Source organism: Numenius arquata, chromosome 10, assembly GCF_964106895.1.
Source record: "Numenius arquata chromosome 10, bNumArq3.hap1.1, whole genome shotgun sequence".
NCBI classification, from domain to species: domain Eukaryota; kingdom Metazoa; phylum Chordata; class Aves; order Charadriiformes; family Scolopacidae; genus Numenius; species Numenius arquata.
This window is the reverse complement of record NC_133585.1, coordinates 27,336,499-27,363,173: the sequence shown is the minus strand read 5'-3', so window position 1 is coordinate 27,363,173 and position 26,675 is coordinate 27,336,499. Positions and strand designations below refer to the sequence as shown.

General features: G+C 37.7%; 1 protein-coding gene across 1 annotated transcript in view; it reads right to left on the bottom strand.

The window, feature by feature from the left end:
- Window positions 1-26,675, bottom strand: part of TTC29 (tetratricopeptide repeat domain 29) — a 131,737-nt gene that overhangs the window by 22,748 nt on the left and 82,314 nt on the right. The window lies entirely within an intron of this gene.

Sequence of the window (26,675 nt, the reverse complement as noted above, 5' to 3'; positions counted from 1 at the left end):
AACTAAAATAATTCATCAAACTGAAGTAACTGTTTCTAATGTAACTCCCGCATGAGAAATTCTACTTTTGCTGGATCTATCATACAAATACTCCTGTTGTGCAAACTCCTTCTACAGAAACTTGTATGACAAAGGAAACTTAGGATATTACCCAGCACAAGCATGCTCTCACAGATTCTTCTTTCTGACAAAGCCTTGTCTACTACTGATGAGATGGGGGAAATTGTAAGACAAGCTTCCTCAAAGTCTCAGTTAACTTTGTATGCGAAAGTACATAAAAGCTATAATTTGTGGAAAGTGTCTTTAAAACTGGAGTACTACATTTAGGCATTTAATGCCACATCTTTGACTAAAATCCAAGAAGCACAAAATAATAAAAAAATGGTCCTAGAATAATACTTTTGATCAGAATCAACTGTACCTGAACCATTCTGGACAGACAATTTTCTATCACACTCTTTCAAAACCTCCAAAACCACACAGATTGCATTCTCTCCCTAGGCTTCTTATAAATAAAGTGTATACTTCCATTGGGAGTTATGGGTAATCAACATCTCAAACTGCTTTAAATATTTAGGTATGGCTTTCACTGCCTAATTATAAATAGCCAATATTAAAGAGATCTGACCTTAGGTTTCAGTAAGCTCTTTTCTTGAATAATGAAAGATTAAGAGAGGAATTAATGAATAACTGTGCTTTTTGTGATTATTTAAGAAACAAGAAAAAAACATATCAGAGAGGAAAAGTGAGTTTTCAACATTTACAAAGCAAATTGGCAAAGATTACAAATTACAAAATGGCAAAGAGGGAAATAAATTGCTATCTTGTACTGCACAACCCTCAGTGCCTTATCCTCTCCAGATACTACTCTCCATGTGCTTTTCTGATAGTCTGAGTCCTTCCTGTGGTATCAAAGGTTGCTTAGCATGAAAATCAGACTATCATTTTTGCCCAAGTTAGGCTGCTCTTCATTGTTAGCCTTTTCTTCTCTGAATAGTATTCAATGAAATAAAAAAGAGAAATTCAGAGTAATTTTTTTTCACTGCTCATTCATTAGAAATGATCTTACTGTTAAGTAAAAAGGAAGACAAAGGACAGAGGTGTTAACAGTTCACTTCAGCAGTTGAACTTGTTCAGCTACAGCACAGTAAAAGCTACAGAGCTTTTGTTGTCTTCTACAGCAAAATAACTAATGTTACTGTCAGTTTTTTCACTACAAAACCCACACCTTTTTTGGCAGAGAAGACAAAGCCAACTCTCCCTCCAGTTTCTCTACAATCTTTGATCTCTTAATTCCCCTTTCTCCTTCCCCTTGATGTTCTGGTCTCTCTGATCTCTGTTCATCACTACCATATATGTCCGTATAATCTCCCACTCATAATAACTTTAGGACAACCAGAACCTCATCCTTCATTTCTGGCAGACATGCATTTCTTAGGAAATAAAAAGCTAGGCAATCTTGCAGTCTCATTTTAGACTAGTTTGTTAATTATGTTCTGCAGGACTTTTTGATTATGACTGCCCAAATTCAATGAGCGAATCATGCCTATGAACACCAAATTTACAAGATTTATAATAATGAAAAATACGCAAAAGAAAATACAAGTGACTCTGTCACATCATGTCATATTTAAAGCATTCTCTGACTTAGCTCACCCAGTTGCTGGTCATGAACACGAGAATTTTGCTTAGTATATTGATAACATACTGCTCAGTTTTAATTTTTAAGTAACTTTTGATGTGTTTACTTATGATGTGTCTGAAAAAAAAAAGCCTGTTCTTTCAGTAACTAATTGATGAAGAGCACAAGTAGCTAATCTTGAAAAAACATGAGATATATGAAGTGTTTGCCATCACCAAATACTAAAGCAATAAATGAAAGTACAAGTTGTATACAATAGCCTCAAAATCTGCTGCACTCCACATTCTGAAAAGCAATTTATTGCAATATATATGGCATTGTGATATCTAGAAAACGCATACTTACTGATAGTGCCTATTTTTTTTTCCTCCTCTCAATTCCTCCCCCCCAAAAATGAGTATGTTGACTAATCAAATGACACAGTATTTAGCTGAAGAACCACTGTTGTATGGAATGATATGATCTTCATATCTCTAACTAACTCTTTCACAACTGGTAAAAACAAATAAGAGCTCAAATTCAAATCTCTGAGTAAGGGAGAAGTCAAACTGCCCATCTGTAGAACGTATCTTATTTAGGCTCCATTCACACTTAAAATATCTAGGACTGTTTGGTATTTTTAACATACTATATTCTCAAAAATTAGCCATGCAGCTTTGGACTTATTAATCATTATTTTTAAAAATATTTTCTTGTGAGAAAATACACTTTAACTCATGGGTACTAACTTGTGCAATGTACTTATTAAAAACAGCAGATCCCTGTAGCCCACAGGGCTGACAGCTTCCTCCAAAGCTGTACTGCTGCTCTAAGCTAACCTCCAGGGGCTACTCCAGACTGATGCAGCCTTCATCCCCTCCCACAGAGTCTGAAGATATCATGCCTACAATAGTCTCAACCTCAGCTATCCTGAGAAATGCTATTCCTAAGGTGGCTACTGAACTTCATTTCAAGTAGAGAGGCAGTTTGGGTGAGCAGAGAAGGAAAAAAAAAAAATCACCTATCATTTTCAAAAAATTTCAAACAATTTTATGAAAGAATAAGAGCACAGATTCAGTGCAACTGAGGGCTTTTTTCCTCCTGCTCAGACACAGGTAACATTTGTTTCCATTATATCACTCATCTGTGACTTTTTATCTCACATGATGAAAATATAACAAAGAAATAAAACTGCCAAACTCCAAGCCTTATGACTGAGACAGGGAATGCTTGCAGACAGCGCTGAAGAACAAAAAAGCACTGAACAAATTCAGTTCAAAAAGACTGATCATATCCTGAGGTACAGCTAGGGCTTTTTTGTTGTTGTCTGTTAAAAGTGGCATAAAATCTTTAGAGATTTTTTTCTCCAAAGATGATATTTCTCTAGTTTACTAGATACACTGTTTTACTTTGCATGAACACCCTCTTTGACATTAAGTTCAGCCTTCGGGCTAGAATCGCTTATCTCTGTTTCCAAAAATCCTCATATTTGATCGTCACATTTATTAAGTCAGGCTCTGAACCAACTTCCATCATTCTATAGACCTTTTCTCTTCCTCTTTTTCCTCCAAAATGTAAGCAATCAAACAGTTTAAATACTTGTAGGAAATTATAGATACAGTTTAACCATCAAGTATTGCACTCAATTAATTTTTCAAATAGTCGTCTGAATTTCAAACCTATAAATATTTGTAATTTCTAGAGGTCAAAAGACATGGACAAATGCTCAAATATGTAATATTTTATAACATGCACTCCCCTGCACCAATTTTTTATTTGCTTAGTTTACCTTCAAAAGCCTTAATTTCTTGGGTTATAGGCCCCTTAATATTAAGTAGAGGGAGAAAACACTACAGACCCAGTAGAACTTCTTTTGAATTCATCTTACTTGTTAGTTACCTATGCCTAAAGATGAATTAACATGGAAACATTTTTCAATTGAAAAAAAAAAAAAGTAATGAAAATCATACTATAGCAGAAGACTTGGCAGCAAGAGAAACAATCTTGTGAGTGCATATAAAATATTGAACGAGAAAATAAATCTCTTGGTTGATATCAGCCAATGGAAATAAGCATTTCAATTAAGGCATGTGGTCATCTTTGGATGCTAATTACCAGAGGTTCTAGGACTCAAAAATACATATACCAGAACGTTTTACCTTGAAGTAGCTTTAAAACAGTAATTATACAGTGCATTGTTTAGAAAACATATGAAGGGAAGATTGACTTGCCCTTGGAGAAGCAGGGAAGTTTCATAAAATGAAGAAAGAATAAGAAAGTAGGAAATAACCTCCACCTCGAATTCTTGCTTGCAAGCTACTCTTGATCCTAACACTACTACTTGTAAGATGCTCTCAATGCATTTTAAACAGGATCTGCATGCCATTCTCCAGAATGATTTGCACTGGAGCCCCTCCCTGACATACATCCCAACTATACAGGGATGCCCTATTCAAGATTTCAGAAATAACTCCTACACAAGGGTTAGGAGCTTCAGTATTCCTCACAACGCTAGGACTGAGCACAAAGGTGTATTAGAAAGCAGTCAGTAATTGAACTCTCTTTCTCATATGGTAGAAGTTTTTCAGCATTCGCAGAAAAAAACACGTTCACCAACGTATGCACGCATACACATAAGTACCTATAGCTCCCATTTTATTTACAGTCAAACCATTCATGTGAAAAAAGCGCGAGGAATATACCAAATCACTGCTTGGCACTCTAGCCTCCCACCCTTTCTAGCCAAGGATGCCAATGTTAGCCCTCAGATGCTGTGCAGAAAGGATGCTGAAGGCGCTGCATTCTGCTGCTCCCTTAAGACAGGCTTGTCAGTTTTTGGGCATGCAGCCCAGGGAATAGCAAAAGGGGAAGTTGCAAACCTAGAATATATATGTTCTCTTCACTTGAATATTTGAAAATGCCTGTACCTGAGGATAAAACCTGCACAAAACCAACAAAAAACTTGTACTGTGTAGTCAGCATGTTCATCAAAGTGCCATTAATAGCAGCTTAATATGAGGTCATGTAACATGGCTTAAGCCTCAAGAGATGATGCTCAGGAAGGAAACACTGAGACAAAAGCTGAAAATGCAAAAGGTTGCATTTACTATTTGTAGTCCTGGCAGCCCAGAGCCTGATAACGGGAAGAGATTAAATGGTCCCAGGCTGGGAAGTGGACAAGGGACACATGGTAATGCCTGTTCAAGGAGGATGAAAAGGCTGGTTTTTTGTTCTAGCCAGAGAGATGAGAAACAGGCAGTGGAAGGAGGGAAGAGTACAGATTGCAGCTGTGAACTTTGCTCCCAAGAGCAAAAGTGGATTTAACTCTCAGTCTTCGTAGCCTGCCCTCTCATTAAATATATGAGTGAATATGAAGCTGATTCCAGGCTTTTCAACAATAGGCAAAACTGCATATTGTTGCCCCAAGAATTTATGGACTGACAAAATTAAATATTTTGGTAGCCTTGAAATGGTTGCTGAGGAGGAGAGCAGGGATAAGAAGAGAAGAAAAAACTGGAGAGCTTCCAGGGACGAAAGGATGAGGGGAGGAATTGAGGTAGGCAAGGAAAATCTCTCTTACTATCCTTAAGTCAAGAAGTATTTTGGAAAGCTATTTTATAAAAAATATCAACATCTTAAAGCTGATTTCACAGATGAGCAAACTGAGGCACAAAGAAATGAAATCATTTACCCAACCTCTCTTAGTAGATGAGTGTTTATTTTAAAATAAAATGCAAGTTTATTTATTCCCACAAAATAACTTCTTTTTCTCTCTGCTAGGCCACAAGATCCTGTCACTGATGTTTCATAGGCTTATCTTCAGAATTACAGCATTCTGAGAACGCTGCTATCTGTATTCTCTGACGTGAACGAACAAATATATATAAAAATCACCCTCATCATAATGGCAACTCATAAACCATTGAAACACATGGCTACAATTGACATCACACAGCCCGCTTCTCTAACTGTTATAAAGGTTTCCCCAGTGGCTAATCAGAAGCATCCTTCCGTAATTGCCTTTTTCCGGCCCACTATTTTTAGTTCAACCTATCATGGACAAAGAGAAAAGACCATTATTTATTTTCTCTCCCTCTTCAAATTCTACGTATCTCAAATCTGCTACTAAGTCTTCCCTGGGTGTCTTCCGTAGACACAGAATCTCAAAATCTACCATTAAATGAATCTTTTCCTTTGGTCATAAGTTTTAGTTCGGAAAGGTTGAAAAGGAACTTTCTCCAGCGTGTCTGCATAGAATCATAGAATGGTTCGGGTTGGAAGGGACCTTAAAGATCATCAAATTCCAACCCCCCTGCCACGGGCAGGGACACCTCCACTAGAGCAGGTTGCTCAAAGCCCCATCCAGCCTGACCTTAAACACTTCCAGGGATGGGGCATCCACAACTTCCCTGGGCAACCTGTTCCAGTGCCTCACCACCCTCACAGCAAAGAATTAGATATATCATACATATCCATTTCTAACAACAGCCACAGATACTTTTTAATAGTCAGGGGTTTTTATAATCATTATTCACCCACTTGATAGTAGGTTCATTTATTCCATGCTTCCTTACTTGCTTATAATACTATGTCAAAAGCTTCAGACAGACCGTATGATATATATTCTCCTTATTTTAACTTCTGTACCTGGAAGTCCTGTTGCCCTGTTAATTATTTTGGCTTGACACAGGAATTTTTGGCAAATTCATTCTGGCTGTCACACATTTCCATGTTTTCTCCTAGGTATCTACTAAACATGTGATTGTATGTTCTGGTATTTTTCCAAGACAGGATCTTAAGTTGATCTATCTGATATTCCTTTGCAGCTCTTCCTCTTTCCCTTTCTAAAAACAGGCATCAGGTTTGTCTTTTTCCACTACTCTGGAACCTGACCTGACCCCCATGAGTTTTCAAAAATGGCTAATGACCTCAAGATTGTTCCAGCCAATTTTTTAAGTGTTGTAGGTTGAAGTTTCTGAGGCCAACCTGATTTGAAGATCTAACTCCTCTAAGTACTCTCTAGCCTACTTTCTCCTGTTCTAGCTTTGGATCGTGCTTTTTTGTGGCAGATATAAACTCTGTTTGCCACATGATCCCAACTGACCTTTTCAGTGAAGATTAAAGCAAAAAAAGCATTAAAGCACGTTGGCCTCCCCTAGGTCATCTATTAAGAGTTTCTCCCCTCTGTTGTGTAGCAGACTAATACTCCCCTTGATCTTCCTCCGTCTAATAACATACTAATAGTTTGTTATCCTTGATGTCCCTTGCTAACTGTATCTCTACCACAGTTACTCTTATTTTATACTTTATCAGAACATGAATCTTTTCTCCTCTGTTACATGTTCTACTTTCTCCATCACACTTCGTTCTCTGTGATTAAAAAAATCAAACATTGGTATATTGGTACATAAAAGGAGATGTTCTATTTGTCTGCACCAACATATACACTTCTGCCTGAAAAATGTCATGGTGTTATGAATTTTTCAGTATTAGCAGGAATAGAGGTGCTATATAAACAATGCTTTAACCATTTATTGATTGGTGCTTCAACAACATCTGACTCTGCTAAAATCACAACTAGAGGACTGAAAACTCATTGTTTTATTTAAACTCGATGTAGCACCATTGCCAATATTAGAGACTTGGATTTAGGGACAAAAATTGGTCCTGACAAACAAATTCACTGGAAAGAAAATACTATCAAAATTAAACATATCTCAGTACTGGACTTTTGGCATGTTTCTCAGTAGAGCTATTGAGAGGGGGGTATAACAGAAACAGTTCCCCCCAGTGCCTGGCAATAGTGAGGGCACCATCTGGGTTCTGTGGTCTCAGAAAGTGAAAGGAAAAGGGGAGGGAAAACTCAGGAAGGGGGGGTGAGAGGGAAATGTTATGAAGGGAGTGACTGCCATGGCAAGTGAAAATAAGAGAGAGGGAGAAGACAAATATTTTGCTACCTTCAGGGCCTGAAAGAGCTCCTGGTATCTTTGTCCCTCAAATGTGAAATTTATTACTTAAATCCCAGAAATTATTTTTTTCTTCTCCAAAATATGTCTGAAAGAAAACAATGAGAGGAATGAAGCAAAAATAAAAGCTTAGCCTCTTCAAGCTTGTTTAAATCTTTCAGATGAACTATTTCTAGAATAAGGGTCCACTCCTGATCATTATTGCAGTGAAACTATTCATATGGGCAGGGATTACTCACATGAGTAAGAATCATAAATGTATTTCCTAATACACTTATGCCAAAAAAAAATTGGATCCATTTTTCTGCATGTTTCATGGATGCAATATGAAACAACGAAGAAAAGGCTTCAAAAGTGATCTTATTTCTGTTTATCACAAGTTGGAAAGAAAACAAATTAATAATTTGCAAACCAACAAGAATTCAACCTTGAAATGCCTCTGGTCATCAATTGTTGCAAGAAAGGAAAAACAAAATGCAAAAGCAAACCAAGGATTACATTTTAAAATGAAGAAAAGAACAGCTTCTGTACAGAAGAAATGTTTGCTTTATACTCTGCACAGATGCTGTACAAGCAAAATTCTCAGTATATTAATATAAACTGTCTGAAAAAATTCGACCCGATTTCATAAGACCAGCAAAAACAAAACAAAGGGAAGCATGACGTTTATGGGCTTTTTCCTCTAGCACAACCATGCAAGCTGAGCTGTGAAACTGTGATGGAAATATTAGAGCTGTTGTGCCTGAAAAAACGCAGTGATCATTTCATTCTTCCTGTCTTTTAATGCTCCAGGGTTTTAGAGACGAATAGGAGCAATAAGTTCACTTTGCAGAATTAATGCTGTAATTCTTTATCATAAGAGCAGAGCATTACCTCAATCTGATTTTTCTACAAAATGGTTCAAAGTCTATTTTTAATGATGGCCCTAATTTGTTAACACCTTTTAAATTATTAATCCCCTTTATATTCAAGTAGTTATTGCATGTCATAACAATGTATCTATGCAGGGAAATTTAATAGTATTTTCTGCATGTCAAGAAAAGGCTTGTTCTGCAAAATGCTATTAAAACTGATAATGAGCTAAATATTTGCCATAGCAAACACTGAAATTACTATATCAATCAACTTTGGGTTCTCTTATTCAATAAACAAAATTTAACCTATTAACTTTGCCTAATTTTAGGCAGGAAAATGCTTGTTTTCAGGCATATCTTGCCCTTGACTTCATATCTTTATCATCTCATAACTACATTTTCCTGGCCAATTAAGCCATTGTTTTGAATCACATGTAGTAATATAAGCCCTTTATTCTGTCTTGAATGCAACTATATTACTAGATCCTGAATGCGATTTTCCATGGGCAAATTTAGACTACATTTTAAAGTACACATATATCACAGGAAAATGATAAGCTATGTTCCTGAAGACACCTTTCATGTTAAAGAAAAAAAAAAAAAAAAAAAAAAGGATTTATAAGGAAGTCAAAGGGTAAAACAAAACCTTATATTGCAAATCTCTTAACTCTTCAGATTTCAGTATCTCCACAGATTTGTCTATGTGGCAGGATGTTTGTGTTAATATTTTAAGAAAATAACTCCAAAAATATAAAGCCTGCATGCAAGCATCACCACTGACAGGCACACGAAGGAAAGCATCCTCTTTCATGAGCATCTAAAGCATAAATCTGAATGCTGATTGAATACCTAACATCCAATTCAGTGAAAAAGGGGGCAGGTTCCATCTCTGAAGAGCGCACATAAGCTGAAATGGTTTATTGCATAAGATGAGAGCCTTGCCTCAACAGTGTCTGCTGGTGTCTGATGTTGCTATTCATGCATAAGTGGCTAGATTCGCCCGCTCACTTGCTTTTGTCACAGCAAATTGTTGTGTGATCAAGAGGGATCAAAGCGCACCCTCTAGAGGCTAAACACAACTCCTGGCAGGATTGTAAGCCACCCACTCACCTCGGCCCCCTATCCCAGGCCTGTCTTTGGCCCTAGATCACCTTCTGCAAACAAAACGACCCTAAATGGTCATGAGAAGGGTATTAAAAATATCGGTTTTGCACTGGTGCCTTGATGTAAAATGCTAGAAAGGAGTGTTCTTCTGCAAGTGCATCCTGTCCAGGATAGTAGGGGTGCACAAACAAAATGAAGAATAAGATTTTCTTACCCCTGCCTGCAGTAAAGGCAACGTCTTCCTCATGCTGGACTCCATATGGAGCTCATAATAACTTCAACCAGACCAAGTTCAGGGTCCTGCACCCCAGGCACAAATACAGGTTGGGCGGAGAATGGCTGGAGAGCAGCCCTGAGGAGAAGGACTTGGGGGTGTTGGTGGATAAGAAGCTCAACATGAGCCAGCAATGTGCACCGGCAGCCCAGAAAGCCAACCGCATCTTGGGCCACATCAAGAGAAGTGTGGCCAGCAGGTTACGGGAGGTGATTCTACCCCTCTGCTCTGCACTCGTGAGACCCCACCTGGAGTACTGTGTCCAGCTTTGGAGTCCTCAACACAGGAAGGACATGGACCTGTTGGAACGGGTCCAGCGGAGGGCCACGAAGATGATCAGAGGGCTGGAGCACCTCCCCTAGGAAGACAGGCTGAGAGAGCTGGGGTTGTTCAGCCTGGAGAAGAGAAGGCTCCAGGGAGACCTCATAGCAGCCTTCCCACTGCCCACAGGGAGGGGGAGCCTACAGGAGAGCCGGAGAGGGACTCTTTGTCAGGAAGTGTAGTGACAGGACAAGGGGTAATGGTTTTAAATTGGAAGAGGGGAGATTTAGATTAGATATTAGGAGGAAATTCTTTCCTGTGAGGGTGGTGAGGCACTGGAACAGGTTGCCCAGGGAAGCTGTGGATGCCCCATCCCTGGAGGGATTCAAGGCCAGGCTGGATGGGGCTTTGAGCAACCTGCTCTAGTGGAGGTGTCCCTGCCCATGGCAGGGGGGTTGGAACTCAATGATCTTTAAGGTCCCTTCCAACTCTAACCGTTCTATGATTCAAAGGAAAACGTATCCTACACTTGTGTATTGTAGGGAAAACAAAGCGGAGTCAAAAGGCGCGCTCCCTCATTTTCGAGGAAAAGAGGTGTAGATACCAGTTCTTACTGGTATCTGCGGTTCTTACTGAAAAACAATTTCTTAATATCAAATATTTCTAATGAAATGATGCAGAGCCACTTCTGAATGGAAATTATGAGTGCCGTAAGCGTCATTTAAGTAAGGCAATGCTACTTGTAAAGGCACATGCTCATGGACCTTGTTCCTCAGCTTAAAAATAACTTATTTCTTCTTTTCTCATATTTCCTGTCCTACTATGCCTCACTGCTGCTAAGTAAAGCACCTGTGTGAAAGAATACCAATTTCATTTAATTAGGGGCAAGAACAGTATAAAGCTATTTTTTTTTCTATATAAATTACATGAAGCGTAGATCTAAAAGGACCAAAATTCCCCTCAGAACAATACTGTCGTGTTAAATCTCTTATACTTTGCTCTCCAAGACAGTACCCTGTTAATTAAGAAACAATTTTCTATTAAAGATCTTATTTTTCATAATGATTTATAAAAATGGTGATTTTCAAAAGGATACCCTGGGTTGGTCATAAATACCTGTAATGTCTTAAAGTGTTTCATAATTTTCTCCGGTTATCAAGAGAGACCCAATTTTCAGGTACAAGTTTGTGACCATTCATATCTAAAACTTGATGTAATCAAGGCTGAATTTGTACCAGGAATTTGTGTGTAAAAACAGTTAAATGATAACAGCAATTATCCCCCCAGTGAGCATATTAAAACCAGGAAGTTCTGAATTACCTTAAGGTTAAATTTAAAAGAATCTCAAATTTACAGACAGATTGCTGTTGAAGGTTCAGAATCATTCTCTGTTTCCTTGTAGTGACATGCAATACATAAAAAATTACCATTAGTGGCTGCATTTCAGTTAGAACTGATTTAAAAAACACACTTTGTAGTTTCAAGTATCTCTGCTTGCAATACCGCTAATATGACAGGAAAACGAGGAAGAAAGAGTGACTTTGCAACAGGGGAGGGTTGCTCATTTCTATCTGACACTGTGCCAGTGCAGAAAGGTACACTGTGCAGAGAAACCCACCGTCAGCCAGCTAAACCCAACCCTTCGAGGCAGCTCCTGAGACTGAGCCACTGTGGCTTAATCTGAGATGGTTCTAAGGGCCAATTTTTTAGGGGATTATATTTGCTAATAATGATTTGTTAAACTTTTAGCATATAAAATGTTGGCTAAAATCTCAAACTTGAGAAACAAAATTGCGTATAGGAAAGCCAACACGAAAGAACCTGATGAGTCTCAGGTAAGTATGAAAACCAGGAAGATTACCACATAAGCAATTGCCAAACGTGTGTGTGTGTATATATATATATATATATATATATATTCTGCAGTCTGAAGGTACAGCCTGGAGAACCGCACCAAAATCAGCCAACGGAGATGACCTTGGAATAAAGAAAGAACTATGAAGAGTTAGGATTAAACCAGAAAAAGAACTGAATTTATTGGGGGAGTAGGGGGAAAATGAATAATCTGGTTTATAATGAAAACTGTCATTTTAAATATTAAATTAAAAATAAAGTTTCAGCCAGCTCTTGCAGCAACCAAATACATCTCAACTGCTAACACCTCAGAATCATAATTAAAACAACACTGATGCAGGGAAACTTTTTTAATCTGTTTCTGGAAAGCTGTAGAGCGCAATCCTTCAGTCTTCTAAGTAATGATTACTTCAGAAGCTCTTAAGCCCTTGTCTTATCCATGGAGACTGAGATTCTCCAGCACATAGGAAGCCTCAGTCTAGTCTAAATAAAATACAACAGCTTTCTTAATATCTAGACCACAAACTTCTGTGTACAGAGAAATTACAAGGTCAGGAAAAAAACATTTTCCCCTTAACTGAATGTGACTAAACAGTTGTTGGGCATTAGCAGGTCCCACATATGCATCCTTAGAGACAAAATATTGGAAAATGTTTACAGCTATAGAGGCACTGAAGACTCAATGATTATAAGAACTTGAACACAAAGCTAATGTTTATGGAAATCAATAATGGATAACATATCTGATTTGAAGTCTGACAATAGGCAATGTTCAAAGACAAGTTTCTTTTTTTCTTTCTATTAGGAACACCTGGTCTCTCAAACACCCACCCCCAAACACAGTGGCATCTCACAATATAAAAGCCAGACAAGTATGTGTCTCTGCAATGCATGGTGAACACATAAGTAGAGGAAAGAAACATCCTTCTTCTCCAGAGAGGCTCCATTTATGAGTCTGGGGGATTCATGGCATTTACAGCAGAGTGAGATGGCTGAAACGGGTAGAAGAAAATCAAACACACCTCTATTTCACATGGAGTGAAAGAACGCATGGAAGACCAGCTAACTGCCTGGCCATACCTGTTTCCACAGGATACTCTTTCTGTTCAACTATGATGAAGCCATTTTCCTGAAGCAGCATCTCCTGGAGCAGAATGCTTGCTGGATGCAATTTGAGTGGGTTTTATTGATCATTTGATCTATTTGAAGACTGATGCTTTTTGCACTCTCTTCCCTGAGTTATAACTTCTACAGAAGACAAATATAGCCGCAGACTTTTTTTCATGCATGAGTCCTATGCAAACATCAGCCTCGCCAGCTTCTAACTTAGGTAGAAGCTTCTCTGTAGGAAGCTCTTACTAATGGAGGCACCTACAGTTAAATTTAAGTTAGGATAGAAAAAGAATTTGACTTGAGAATCTGGAGCTAGGGAACTACTGCAGATAAGACTATTAGAAGGGGCCATGAGATCAGAAAAAAAGGTCTTAAATAAGTTGCCATGGGAGGAGGAAAAAGAATTGATGAAAAGGGAATAAAAGCATTTGATAAAGGCTCAAAAGATGAGCCATTTGGCTTGTAAATATTTTGATTTCTCTTTACAAAAGACTGGCAAAACAGGACTCAGCACAGATGAGAATCAAGAGTTGTGAAGGCACACAGCAGTACTGTAATTTTATTTATTTGAGGATATGGATTCAATTGCTGAACTCTGAACCTGGGAAAAAAACGTAGTCTGGTTTTTGACATATCAAAACATGCAGTCTAGAATGAATAAAGAGACTGTTCAGATCTCACATCTGGGTTTCTAGAAGAAACATCCTCAGTCATAAATGAGGAGTTCAGCTGCATCTCTAGTAAGAGTTAAGTATGAGTGGATTAACTCAATAAGATGAATTCAGAAATCTAGCTGCTTTCCTGCTTTAGAAACTTATGCAAGGAGAAGAGTCCCGAATTATGTAGGAAACTTTGAATAACAAAGTTTCCCAGCACTTAGAGAGACCATTTAAGAGTAAGTAGCATCCCTTCCCCTTGTATTGGTCTATTTCTTGTTGGGGAAGCCCTTGTTCTTCCTGCCCTTTGGGAGTGGACACCAATCCACTGTGCTCAGCTGAGTGATATGGACTACTCCTATTGGACAATATAACTGGAAAATAAATATTAAGGAAACAGGATCCTTGCATCTTCTTTCTACCCCCTTCCATCAGCCATGCTCATAAGAAGGAACTACATTCCATCATATCTAATTAATACTTAGATGAAGTAATCCTTATAATCATCCTTTTAAGAAACCACTATAAAATTTTCTGCTAAAGCCCAGCATGTGTCAGATAATTCCTTTCTCCAACGTTACTGCAAAGATGGAAGGAATGAATTTGAAGTCCTCATTGGATAGAACAGATACTGAGTATAATTTAAGGACAACTTTAGACAAAAAGGAAAAACTTTCCAGTTTTTTTATTTTCCTGCATCATTTTACCCTTTAGAACAGATTGTCTACAGATGTTGTGGAAGGTCCATTGCCAGATATTTTTTAAGAAGAGGGAAGACAAACTTCTCTTAGAAATGACATAAATACAGTTGCTCCTACATTGGGGCTGGAGGAGACAACTTCTTAAAGTCCCTTCCATAACTATTTTTCTATGATCTTATGTTTATTGTCCTGGCTCATTAAATTCCAGTTCTGGAAAAGACTAGAGATGATGCTGCCAAGGTGATTTGGGTGTCTTCAAATTAACCCCACAGGCTTTGGCACTGAGAAACAGAAAGACTGCCAACTGCTCTTCACATTTTTCCCTTGCCTGCCTCTGATCCTTCTAACTGGCATCTAGTCAAAGTAAGACTGAACTTGTACACCTCTGTGTTTAAATGAAACAAAGTCCCACAGTTTCCAGAAAGACATGTTAGAACCAGATTATTTTAAAAAGCAGATTGTACCTATGTGGAATCTGAATGTAGCTTTGACTGTCCTATCCAAGTATCTCTAAGTAAATAACACCTCTGTCCCACTGCCTTATCACATTCAACTCCTATTCCTGGGTACTTGCATCTTCACAAGTGGTGAAGATTCCAGCTTTCTCCATCAGAAGATGATTCTTTCCTCTTTACAGACTGTATTGAGGACAAATCTTTTTCTAAGATTGTCAGTAACACGCACCAAAAAAACTCAAGGAGCATAGACAAAAAGGGTGGCTGAAAGATGCTTTACAATATTGAGAAACAAATGAATTGAGTGAAAATTAATTAAAATACTATAGTACAACTGGAAAGAGGCAACAAAATAGCAGTTTGTTGTTATTTGGTTTGCAATTTCAAAAGATGCTAAACATTTGCTACTGTGTCAGTATTATTGACTACACTCAGCTTTAACCATTCTTACTCACATATAGATAAGCTGCTGAATGGCAAGAGCCTCAAGTAGTAGGCTAAATTATTGCACGTACATAATGCCCAACTCAAGGGTTCAAGGCTCAGTTTGGCAAGTTAACAACACATTATACAATTATGTACACAAGAAGTACTTTAGCAAACAGCATCTGAAGAAATGCCACACCGCAAATGCCACAATATTATTATGCCACAATATTATTATCACAGAATCATAGAATTGCCTAGGCTGGAAAGGACCTTTCAGATCATCTAGTCCAACCATCAACCTAATACTGACAAAACCCATCACTAAACCATATCTCATCTACCCACCTTTTAAATATCGCCAGGGATGGTGACTCACCCACTTCCCGGGCAGCCTGTTCCAATGCTTGATAACCCTTTCAGTGCAAATTATGATAATGAATTGTACACATGATGGTAGTCTCTCTCTGCAAATATCAGATGTCACAGTATGCAATTTATCTGCATCAAAATGATGGTTTCAAACTTGTATTGTAAGGAATCTAAGTTCCTGAACTGATACTCAATTCACTTTGGAATTGAAAGGGATAGAGAGGTGTCACGTGTTGCACTGGAATCTCCTTCCAGCACTTCCAAAAAACTTACACTGATGTCTTCTTCAGTCTAACCAAGGAGGAAGACTAACAGCGTCCTCCTGTTTTGATTCTGTGGTGAAAAAACTAGCTTGAAGAAGGAATTGTACTGCAGTCTGCACAGTATTAGTTTACACTGCAGATTGTGCATAGTATTACCAACTCCAGATGGCTCAGGGAACAAGGGATTTAATTTGAAAAAAGAACTGTTGGAAGAAACTAAACGTAGAACTTAAATGTAAGATCCTAATGATGGAAATGTAAGATACTGGATCTGCTGCACAACGTGTTATTGTGGATCAAACGTACATTTTTCATAGTAGGACATAAAATGAAATAAAAAAATAGCTCAAGTACATGTAGCCTACAAAACTGAAAAAAAAATCCCCACCAAAACTCAAACAGCTGTAAATGCTCTTAAAAGGTCAGGGCTACCTCAAAACCTTCCAGAAAACAGGGAAGCCTGTGAGACGTATTGATACAGAGATGTACTGTTGCATGTACATAATGATATGCAGGTATATAATCTGTAGGTGTAACCAAGGATCAGAGTTCAAAATGCCCTGGAAAAATCTAAATATCTGGGTACAAAACCTCTAAATCTCTTACTCAAATGGGAAAAAACACTCTGTAAATAAACACTTACTGTCTCTTCAATCAAAGGTTAAAATGGATTCATTGCTGACTTCGTCCATTTGCCAGTTATTGACAGCTGTCAATACAGGGATTTGATTTCTTTATCCAAGCATCACAAACACTGCGTTAGTATCTTCAGAGAAAGTCTTGACTGTGAGCTGCAGTTTCACTGCCCCAACTCAATTACTGCATTCTTGAACTGCAATGTATTCATTTGTGGGCAGTGGGGCAGCCAGTGGGAGGGTATTGATTGGAGTATAATGTCATGTGTAGCAGCCAGAGTAAGATGAAAAGTGTTTTCTGCTTAATGGGTTGGTATTAAGTAGGTGGGAATGGCTTCTAATTAGCCAACAATTGCTGTGTTTCTGTTTCCCTCCTTTCCCTCCTCCTGTCGGTCACCAGCTGCCAATCTCTCTCTCCTTTTCCCTTTTTGTGTGGAGTTCATTGCTCACTGCAGTGAAAGCCTTTGTTTAAAAAAGAGGGCTCCCAGGGTCTCATCTGCCAGGGTACAGCTTGCTGCCTGCGATGAGTAGCAACTGTCAGTTTATTTTATCTCAACCTTTTCATCATCCTGCTGAAACTGGTCGAGTGAAACCACCTGAGAGACCTGAGGATTCAGTACCTACAAGTCATTAGCCAGGACTGCTCAGTCTCTCCCCACACAGCAAGTCAACTGAACACTGCTTAAAAAATAGTCCACTTTAACCCCGTATTTTCCTATTAGGGAAAAATATTAAGGAAGTGTATTAGAACTCTTCCGGATTTTAGTTTCATGATCATTTCTTAAACATACTACAACTATGGTTAGTAATATATTTTCCAGTGCTTCTTAACACAAATGCTGAAGCAACACCCTTTAGAAATACAGAACAGAATATACTAAAATCTGTTCATTAGAATACCTTCAATCAGAACCTCCCTTTTACCTAGGTTACGTTCCCTAGAATGAATACCGTACCTAGCAATTCTTCCCATCATTTGAACCTCTGCTTACCTAGAAGTTTTTGGTAATGCATCTCAGATAAAAGGGATAAATTCTGCTCATAGTTACACTTGTGCAACTCCCCTCAAATCAACAAGATTTTATGAGTGTAGCAAAAAGCAGTATTTGGTCCACAATTTTTAGCATATTTGCAATATTTTCCTCTGCCATACAGTTTCTCTCTGTAGGTACATATATATGTACATATACTCCACATGCACATCCACCTTCCAAACAGCTAACATAATTGCAGTACAGTCATAAAAAACTTATCAAAGTATGTGAGACAAAGAAATATTTTGAACTAAAACCAAATTAAATTTATCTAAATCGAATTTCAAAGTCATTAGCCTGAACACTCTTTTCCTGGTAATCACAGATAACTTGTTGCTGTCATTACTAACAGTTCTAATACAGCAACTGAAGTATTGCTTTCCCCTACGTAAACTGTGAGCCATTTCAAGATATGTAAGAGATGACAAAAACAGAACCCCAGTTATACTCCAATATATCAGTTGACTTCCTAATGCTTAAAATTGTCAATGTTTCATCTCAATTCTCTTCTTGTATGAACATCTACAAAATAAAATATAATTTGCTTTAATGTTATTCTCAAAACTGAGGTAGGCGTACCAGTGAGGATAAACTCACTCTCAGGGAATTACACATCTCAAGACGTTGTTCAGCAGATTTAAAGGTTCTGGAATCAAAGGACTTGGCTCCACAGCACCCTGAAGTGGTATTTTCCACCAAGAGAACAAAAGTGTAAGGTAAACAGAGGGATGCAAGTGCTGCACCCAGGATAAGAAGTCAATGGGTAGCCCAGAACCACCAACACGGTGCAGCGTGCAGCATGCATCCCCCTCCCCTCCTTGTTCCTACCAGCTATAACATTCTGATTTGCCTTGACATCAGCTACATGATCTGGAGTTCCTATGCCTCAAATTCCTTGGGCGCACAACATGAGCTGAGCAAGACTACTATATGGCATGGTCATCCTCCATGTTTCAAGTTCAATTTTATATCAGCACCGAGTTGAATGCACACTACTATCACTTGGGTGACCAGCTGAGATGCATAAACACAATCGGTCAGCTTGATGGCTATGTTCACATGATCTGTAAGTAACCAACAGTATGAAAAACACCCTCACAAAAAAGACACAGTATTTTTGGCTTTCACAGACATTATGATTAGCATATGAATAAGCGTAAGGTATAGATATGAGAGGTGCTGGGCACTTGCAGGTCCCATTTCAAAAAACGCTGCAGAAGATTAATTCCCCACAGGAGCTGACACCAGCTACATTGTGTTTGACTAACATCCATTGCAGCTACATCTCAAAAATCAAAAAATATGCCAGATTTTTTTAGGAAAAGGAATTGAATTAAAACACTGTAGCAACCATGGAAAAATATGAAAACAACTTTGATTCAGAACAATTTCAAATTGCCCTTCCCTGATCAATTACTCTGATACTTATTAATGTCAGTATTATAGGATAGTATGTTCAATATGATGTACTTGTATGACACACTACAGAAAATACTGTATAATTACTTGGCTCTGTGGCAAGACTTGTATGATCCTTTAAACGGGAATATTCTGTATTGCAGATAATATTGAATGCTTAACTGAGTAAGTAGAAACAAGTGGATGAGCCTGGGGGCATGGTCATCTACTTAAGCATGCATTTGGATCTTCAAGCTAATTAATCACCTAGTTGTATACTTAAACTTAGTCGATCCATTCACACAGGTGATTAAGGTCTCTTTAAAGGTTATTTTGATACTTCACAATTTTCTATTAACCAGCTTACCAAGATACTCAATATGAAGTGCAATTCTTCCCAGTGTATTCTCTGATCACAACGTAATAAAAACACAGAGCATGAAGAACAGTGCCAAAATGGTAAGCATGAAAAAACTGAAATACTGCTCTTAAAAAACTCCTATTGATTCTACTACAAGCACAAAAGATATACCTAGTAAGGTATAGATCAAGATGCTAGCTACTGGGTATAGAGGTAACTGACTTATGCTCCTTAAACATTGACAGGTAACATACATAAATTTGGGATTCAGAATGAAAGTGTGGGGCAAAAATGGAGGGAGAATAATTTTCAATATAGAACTGAAGAACAGGAGAGAAACCAAAAGAGAAGTAGTGCACAGAACAGACAGAGAAGGATGAGAAACAAAAAGAAAATAACTGTTTCAGAAACTGTCCAAAAAATCACAAAATATTCCTGATGATTACAGAAAAGAATATAAAGAGAGGTGCATTTTGGGGAAAAAGAAATATGATTTCATAAATACATTAATTGTGGAAGTATGACACTTCACTTTTTTAAATAGATTGACTCATTCTAAATAGTAAATAATTTAAATCTTGGCTATCTTCAGGCTACAGTGTATTAATAAAAATAGCAATTTGTTACTTAAACATAAGAGGAACACAAAAGGGTATGTCTAGACAGGGGAACACATCTCAGAAAAAACACCCCTCAAAGATGCAGAAAAGAAAGGTGGCTTGGGAGACGAAGGAGAAGGAAGGTGTTTGATACACTGACTGTGACTCCTGAGATGACCTAAGGGTTCTGTTACAGAAAATATGCACTGAATACAGTTTCTTTGTCTTGGCTTTGATTTTCTGTGTCCAAATATTGTTAGGGAGCTTTTGGTAAGGAAGAGTTTGCAGCAGAGAACTGTTTTCATGTTGGCCTAAGGTCAATCTTTCTCAGTTGGCATGTTTGCAGACAGCACCAATAAGAGGTTCTTTATGAAGTCTAAATGACAACAACCTTCTCAATATTAAACAAAAACATAAAAGTCTGCTCTTTGGTTGTTTCTGAGGATCAGTTTTCTCTTTTGAGAACAAGAGTATAAAATCACCTGAGACACCTTTGCTCATGTATGCAGCAAAGGAAAGGGGCCGATGATGGGCACATGTGGAGAAGCCCTAGGGCCACTTCAAAGTATGCCAATTGGTTATTACTCCTTTGGCCCTGCAACCATCAGGGGACTGCCGGAGCACAGCAGCTGCCAGCTGTTCTGCTTTATGACTCTTCCCTTTGTCAATGCATTTATTTTCTAGACTGCAGGCAAACTTAAAACTTCTAGGTGACTCCAAATTTCTCCAGAAGTTACCTAATGTGGTTCGGCAAGAGCTTCAATTTCTTTTGCACCATCCAAGTATCCTAGAGAATCAGAGCAGGACTGAACTTCACTTTTTAAACTGTTAAGGAACTCCACTTTTTGTAGAAGTCCTGACAATGCAGTGCACGAAGCTACACTAGTTCAGTGCATAAAGCTACACTAAAGGGTCTGACAATATACTGTAGTTTGAGCACTACTTCCAACATTTTTTTTCCACAAGAAAGAACAATTCACCTCATTTAGGGAACCATTTTCTGCTGATCTAGAAAGCTTGTCTGAGAAAACACAGCTGGATGCCAACAATGTTTAGCACAGGATTTGTCTAAAGCAAATGCATAGCAAGATTTAGATGCTTCCATAGAAAGTATCAGATGGAAGAAAAATCTAGATGAGATCCAAATTCTCCTCTACTTAAGATGTTTTTATATAACTGTAGATGACAAGAACACTCACAATCACATTAGACAGCACGATACTGAACTTACTGAAGTTATAACACCACTTAGACGTACAAGAACTGCCAACTTCTGGCAAAGATTATGAAGAAACTTCTCCTAACACATTATTCCATGGTTAAACATTAAAATATTCTCAGAACCCTCCTCTCAAATCTGGTACTGCCAATCCTAGACCTGATCCTGTCTAGTAATTCCCAATTATTTAAGGCAGTATTTAAGAGGAAATCACAGGAAAAAAAACCTGGACAGCGCATTTGTACAAAGCGCAAGAACATTGAATATCAGCACTCCCATGTCATGTTTTTTTCAGACAAACTTCAGCCATCAGCAATAAACAGAAAAAGGTACTGCACTCATGGCAAAACTGACATAGATGTTTAAACGGTGTTCTCAGACTCCTCACTGAGAATCTGGTGCATCTGGCCACTGATCACAATGTGAAGAAAAACTTCCCTGTCACCCTCAGTTCTTCTCTTCACACTTGATTCTTTCCAAGCAATAATCACTCTCACCTTCTAAAAATATCAGAGTATATAACTAAGACTTAATCAAATCCTTAAAAAACAAACCCCAATTAATAATCAATAACATAAGAACCACATAAACAAATTTTCTGAAACACACCCGTTCCATGTCATCAACATCTATATATAAGCATGCTGTTTTTCAACATTTACTTAAGGTATTTTGCATTAATATCAAAGGTACAACAGTACAAAATAATTAAAATTTAAAGTGAGATTAGGTAAAATTCAGCAACTGATGAGTGCTAGGTGATGTGAATGAGAAGAGGCAGTACAAGTTTAGAAAATTTTAAGGAAAAACAAATAATGACAGAACCACCTCTAACCTTTTTTTTTTTTTTGCTAATGTTTTTCCTAAATGCATATATTTTGGCATTTCTAGCCACAGCATTTTTCCAGAAGTGAGCAAATTATACTATTTGATAAACCCCACAAAAACGTGCAGAAGCCATCCTGTGAATTTCAGTAGGAGACACCGAAGCATTTGAGCTGCTTTTACAACATGCTTATTAAGAAGTGAGCCTTTGTGCCTCTGGCACAGGGACAGCCTTAAAGGCTGTACTTGGTCACACACTTCCTTTCTATAATTTAAAAACATTAAAATCATAGTTTTTATTTAACAAGAATAACAAGTGTGAACAAGTGTATAATTCCCTTATTTTATATTCAATTGTATTTTCTAGGAAAACACCTAACATCTGTCTCTAAAATCCTTTCTATTTCTCATTATTTTTTGGTCATATTAACAATGTATTCTGAAATTAAGTAAGTCACTATTGACACAAATCATAAGGATACAGAGCTTGAAGCAGAGTCCATTACAGATCCTATCTCCAGACTCCGGCACAGTGATCACGCTGCTGAGAGTGAGGAGGGGCCCAGAAGGTCATTGGGAGGCACAGGCAAGCTCTCTGCCTCCCAAAAAGAGGGTTTGAATCATTCCCATCTTTTTTTACAGCAGTGATTGGGAAGAAAGTCAGTTTGGCCTGTTCAAATTCATTCTAGCTACTTTGTCAGTGAATGCATTTACATTTAATTCTCTTCACTCAATAAGTTAGTTCCAAAACCCACCAATACACTATCAAGAAGACACGTTAAAAGAAAATATTAAGACTGCATGCTAATTTCAGTCATCATACAAACCTATATATTGGCCTTCTGTACATGCTAACTGCAATACGACTTATTAAATAGTAAATGAGCCAAACAATCTAACAGACACACATACAGGGGCTTTGAGGGAGCACATGCATGTGCACGACTCTAGCAGTCCCACATCAGTGTCATGATACGCCGTAATCTATGACAGTTTTAGATATGAAATATGCAGTGAAAGGAACCTGCTGATGCAAGTTTACCTGTCCGCTGGCATCATATAGGAACTACTTTAAGGGTGTACAGCTGTATAAGGCACAAAGACTTCCTATTTTTGTAGTTTTGATCAGTGCACCATATCCTTTCTTTCTCTTAAATGTTCTCAGACCAAAAAATCTGCAACCACTGATGAACACTTACTGGGCAAATACAAAGTATAATTTATAATGCACATTCCTGATGAAGATTGGTTTTGATTTGCTAAAGTACAGTCAAGCATTTTGGTTACAGTGCTGTGACATAACAGTTTTACTAGCATGCATTTGAGGTACCTAATGTAATTTATTAATGGAGGAAAGACAGGATTTGTAATGTTAGAATTTTTCCTGGAATTAGTGTACTTCAGAAAGAGCGGACAGTAAAAAAGCAGTTTATCACATGGTGAAGGAGACTGTTCTACTGTTGGACACTATTACCAAAATGGCCCATAAATTACATGGCTGCGGTAAGTTACAATAGAGAAATGTTAACAGAATTTGTTTAGCGTAATCTTTGATCTCATATCTCACTTCTTACTTTACCATTCTTCAGGGATAATCCTTTTATTAGTGAATGACAGTCACATACAAGCTCAATATAAATGCACCTTGTAAGATATCTGCTCTTCGACATTTTAACAATTTTGTGCTAGCCACATCTTTTACAGGAAAATGACTATAAAACACCTTCAAGAGCTTTTATAAATGTGAAGTGGTAGGTTGACAATTTTGCTTTTTACACAACAAAAAGGAAACATCGTATGGAATGTACCCTTCCCTACATCTATGTGAGGAAGCTGGAGAAAGAATGTTGAGGGACTACATATTTGGGAGTAAGAAAAAAAGCTCATTGGATTGTATTTTCCAAGATACAGTTTTAGCTGGTGCATGCATTTTAAATCACATTGAAGACTGCTTAGGAGTGGAATGCTAGAAGTAGTCCTGACCATGCTGAAGTTGATGGCACAAGATAATTACATTGATCATAAGTCTTCACAATTGATGATATGGGTAAGATAATCATTTATGGTGTGTTTGTAACTATTATAAAAAACACAACAAAACAAACACAGAAAACCTAAAATGTGTCAATTTTGCAAAGTTTTCCAAAGTCAAGAAATACAAATGTAAAATGCAGTCAAAAGCATATAGCATTTCTCAAGAAAACAACTGAAGGCTTTTTAGTATGAGGAAAACAATGCATTTTAAGTCTACCATTTAAGTGCTTAGAAGATTTCAAGCATCCAAGGTTTCTTGCTGGGGCACAGCCCTGCCAGATGCAATGACCTGGACTGAAAGCTGCCAGGCTCACAAAAAACACAATTCCTGGTCAGCATTTCATATAATCAATATCCAAAATCTGATCCAAAATTTCCCTTCCTTCAGCACCTTTAATTATTATTCTCCCTTCTAGAAGGCAGCAAGTCAGTTTATTTATTGAAAGAACTGTGAAATATTTTCTCATCAATGTTAGTCAAGCTGTGGGTTCCTTTTTAGGCTTGAATGTAGAGTCACAAGCCTTTTTGCCTTCTGATTCTGCTGATAGATTTTTTTTTTTTTATATGTTTAACTACACATAAAAAGATCAGTAAAAACATATTTGTTCTTGCAGTGGCATCTCACATTGGCATAAACAACTCTCTTGTAAGTGAAGTCAGGTGACTGAGTCAAATGCAGCAGATAGAAACACATTCTCCTTTGCATTTATAAACACTGTTTTCTGAAAATTCTATCCCTTTTGTCCGTAACAACTTTGGTCAAAACATCCATTTTATTAATAAATGTTGAGGTAAATTGAGTAATTAATGGTTCTTCCCGTCAGGTTATTGAAATGATTGATTTAGAAAATAAGCCTTGCTTGAAAGACATAAGGTGTGTGGCAGTACTTGAATTTAAATGCCATTGTTCCTCTATTAGCCTAAGTATTTCTTTTGCCTAAGAATACAGAAACTACTCTTATTTTTTTTGTCACAGAAAAATTATTCAGTCAGAACAGTTACAAATAAAAAATTATTACCTTCCTTCTTCCTTTCATTAAACTCCCCTGTGGATTAAGAACTACCATTGTATCTTGTCTTTAACTGTTTTATCCTCAAAAAGGGTAAGAAAAATCTAGTAGATTATCGATGTTGAGCTGTTTGAAAGAGCTAGAAATACTGTTCTATTATCACAGCAGGAATTTCCAAAGTGATGAGTCCATCATAGGATGCACAGACATTCTGCTGGAAAGTAGGATAAAGGCTGTACCTGAAACTCAAAGCCAGTGAATCCTAATACTGAATTGGTGCCAGGTCATGTTTTGCCAGACAAAGATATTAAAAATGTAATGCCAGCACTAACGAGCGATTTGGCACACAAAACATGAAGAATGTTACAGATTGTGCTGACAGTGTGACACTATGTTTTCCTGGATGTAATCTGGGTATCATGAGAGTAAGCTTGGAGCACTAATGAGAAGAACGATATTGAACTGGAAGAGCTGCTAAATATGCAGTAGCCACAGGGTTCCTGGAGTTAACTGCAACTAAAATGAAAACTGTAATACTGAAAGTAACAGAGGGTAAACTAGGCAGAAATACTGAAGGAAGAGAATCTCAGCAGGCAAAACTGGCTTCTGGTACCACGCTTGCCAGGACATAAAGGGCTTTTCTAATCATACTCTTTTTATCCCTGAAGTGCTGTTAAAGAGGAGCATGAAGCCTGAGCTTAAAGGGGCACGTATCATTTCAGGATATATGTGGGTTTCACAACTGGCTGGAGAAAGCAATGTGTAAAAGCTGAACAGAAAACTTATTTAGGTACAAGAAGTAAAATACATGTTGAACATAACAAAAGTCATCCTATCTCTTTGGGGCTCATGTTTTTTTGCTGTTGCCGTTGTCAATTTTTGTTGGCTTCTCATTTACATCAGCTGCAGCTAATGATCCTCATATGAAATGCATACAAAATTGCTTGACATTAGATTCTTTGACTGTTGCATCTGCACGACAGGTCTAGAAACTTACTATCCCTTGCAGAAGATACGCAAGGGATATGCACCCAATTAACTCTGCCAGCCTACAAAATCCATTTGGGAGCGTGCTGGATATTCACTTACTGAGGCAAAATATCATAGAAATATATTTAGTCATTGAAAAAGAAATGCATTATCATTGAGAAAGAACTGCCCTGTTACCATCACTGGAACTCTAAACAGAGTGCTATCTAATTTTTTATCTCTTCAGCATGCCAATGAATGTCCTCGTTCCACAATTCGCAGTTGCTTCCAGTGTTGCCTCTGGTATCCTGGCTTCTGTTAAACCGCTAGCACCTTCAATTACCTGGCTATTAACCACTTATTTTATATATAAAGTTCACAACTGAAGTTATACTTAATTGTTCCAATTCTATGAAAGGAAAAGATACACAAGAAAACAGCAAACAAGCAGTTCTTTGTCTTTGAGAGTATGATAACCCAGGGAATTTGGACACAGTAACTCTGAAGTCCCATATGAAGTCCCAGCTTTGCCCCAGCTGTCATTTACTTCCACTGTACTCCAGATTCACACTCTCCACAGGAATGCAGAGAGGAAAGTTTTAAGGTGGAGTAGATTTATTCCTCTTCATTCCCCAGTACAATACAATTTAATACTATCAATACTCTGGGAT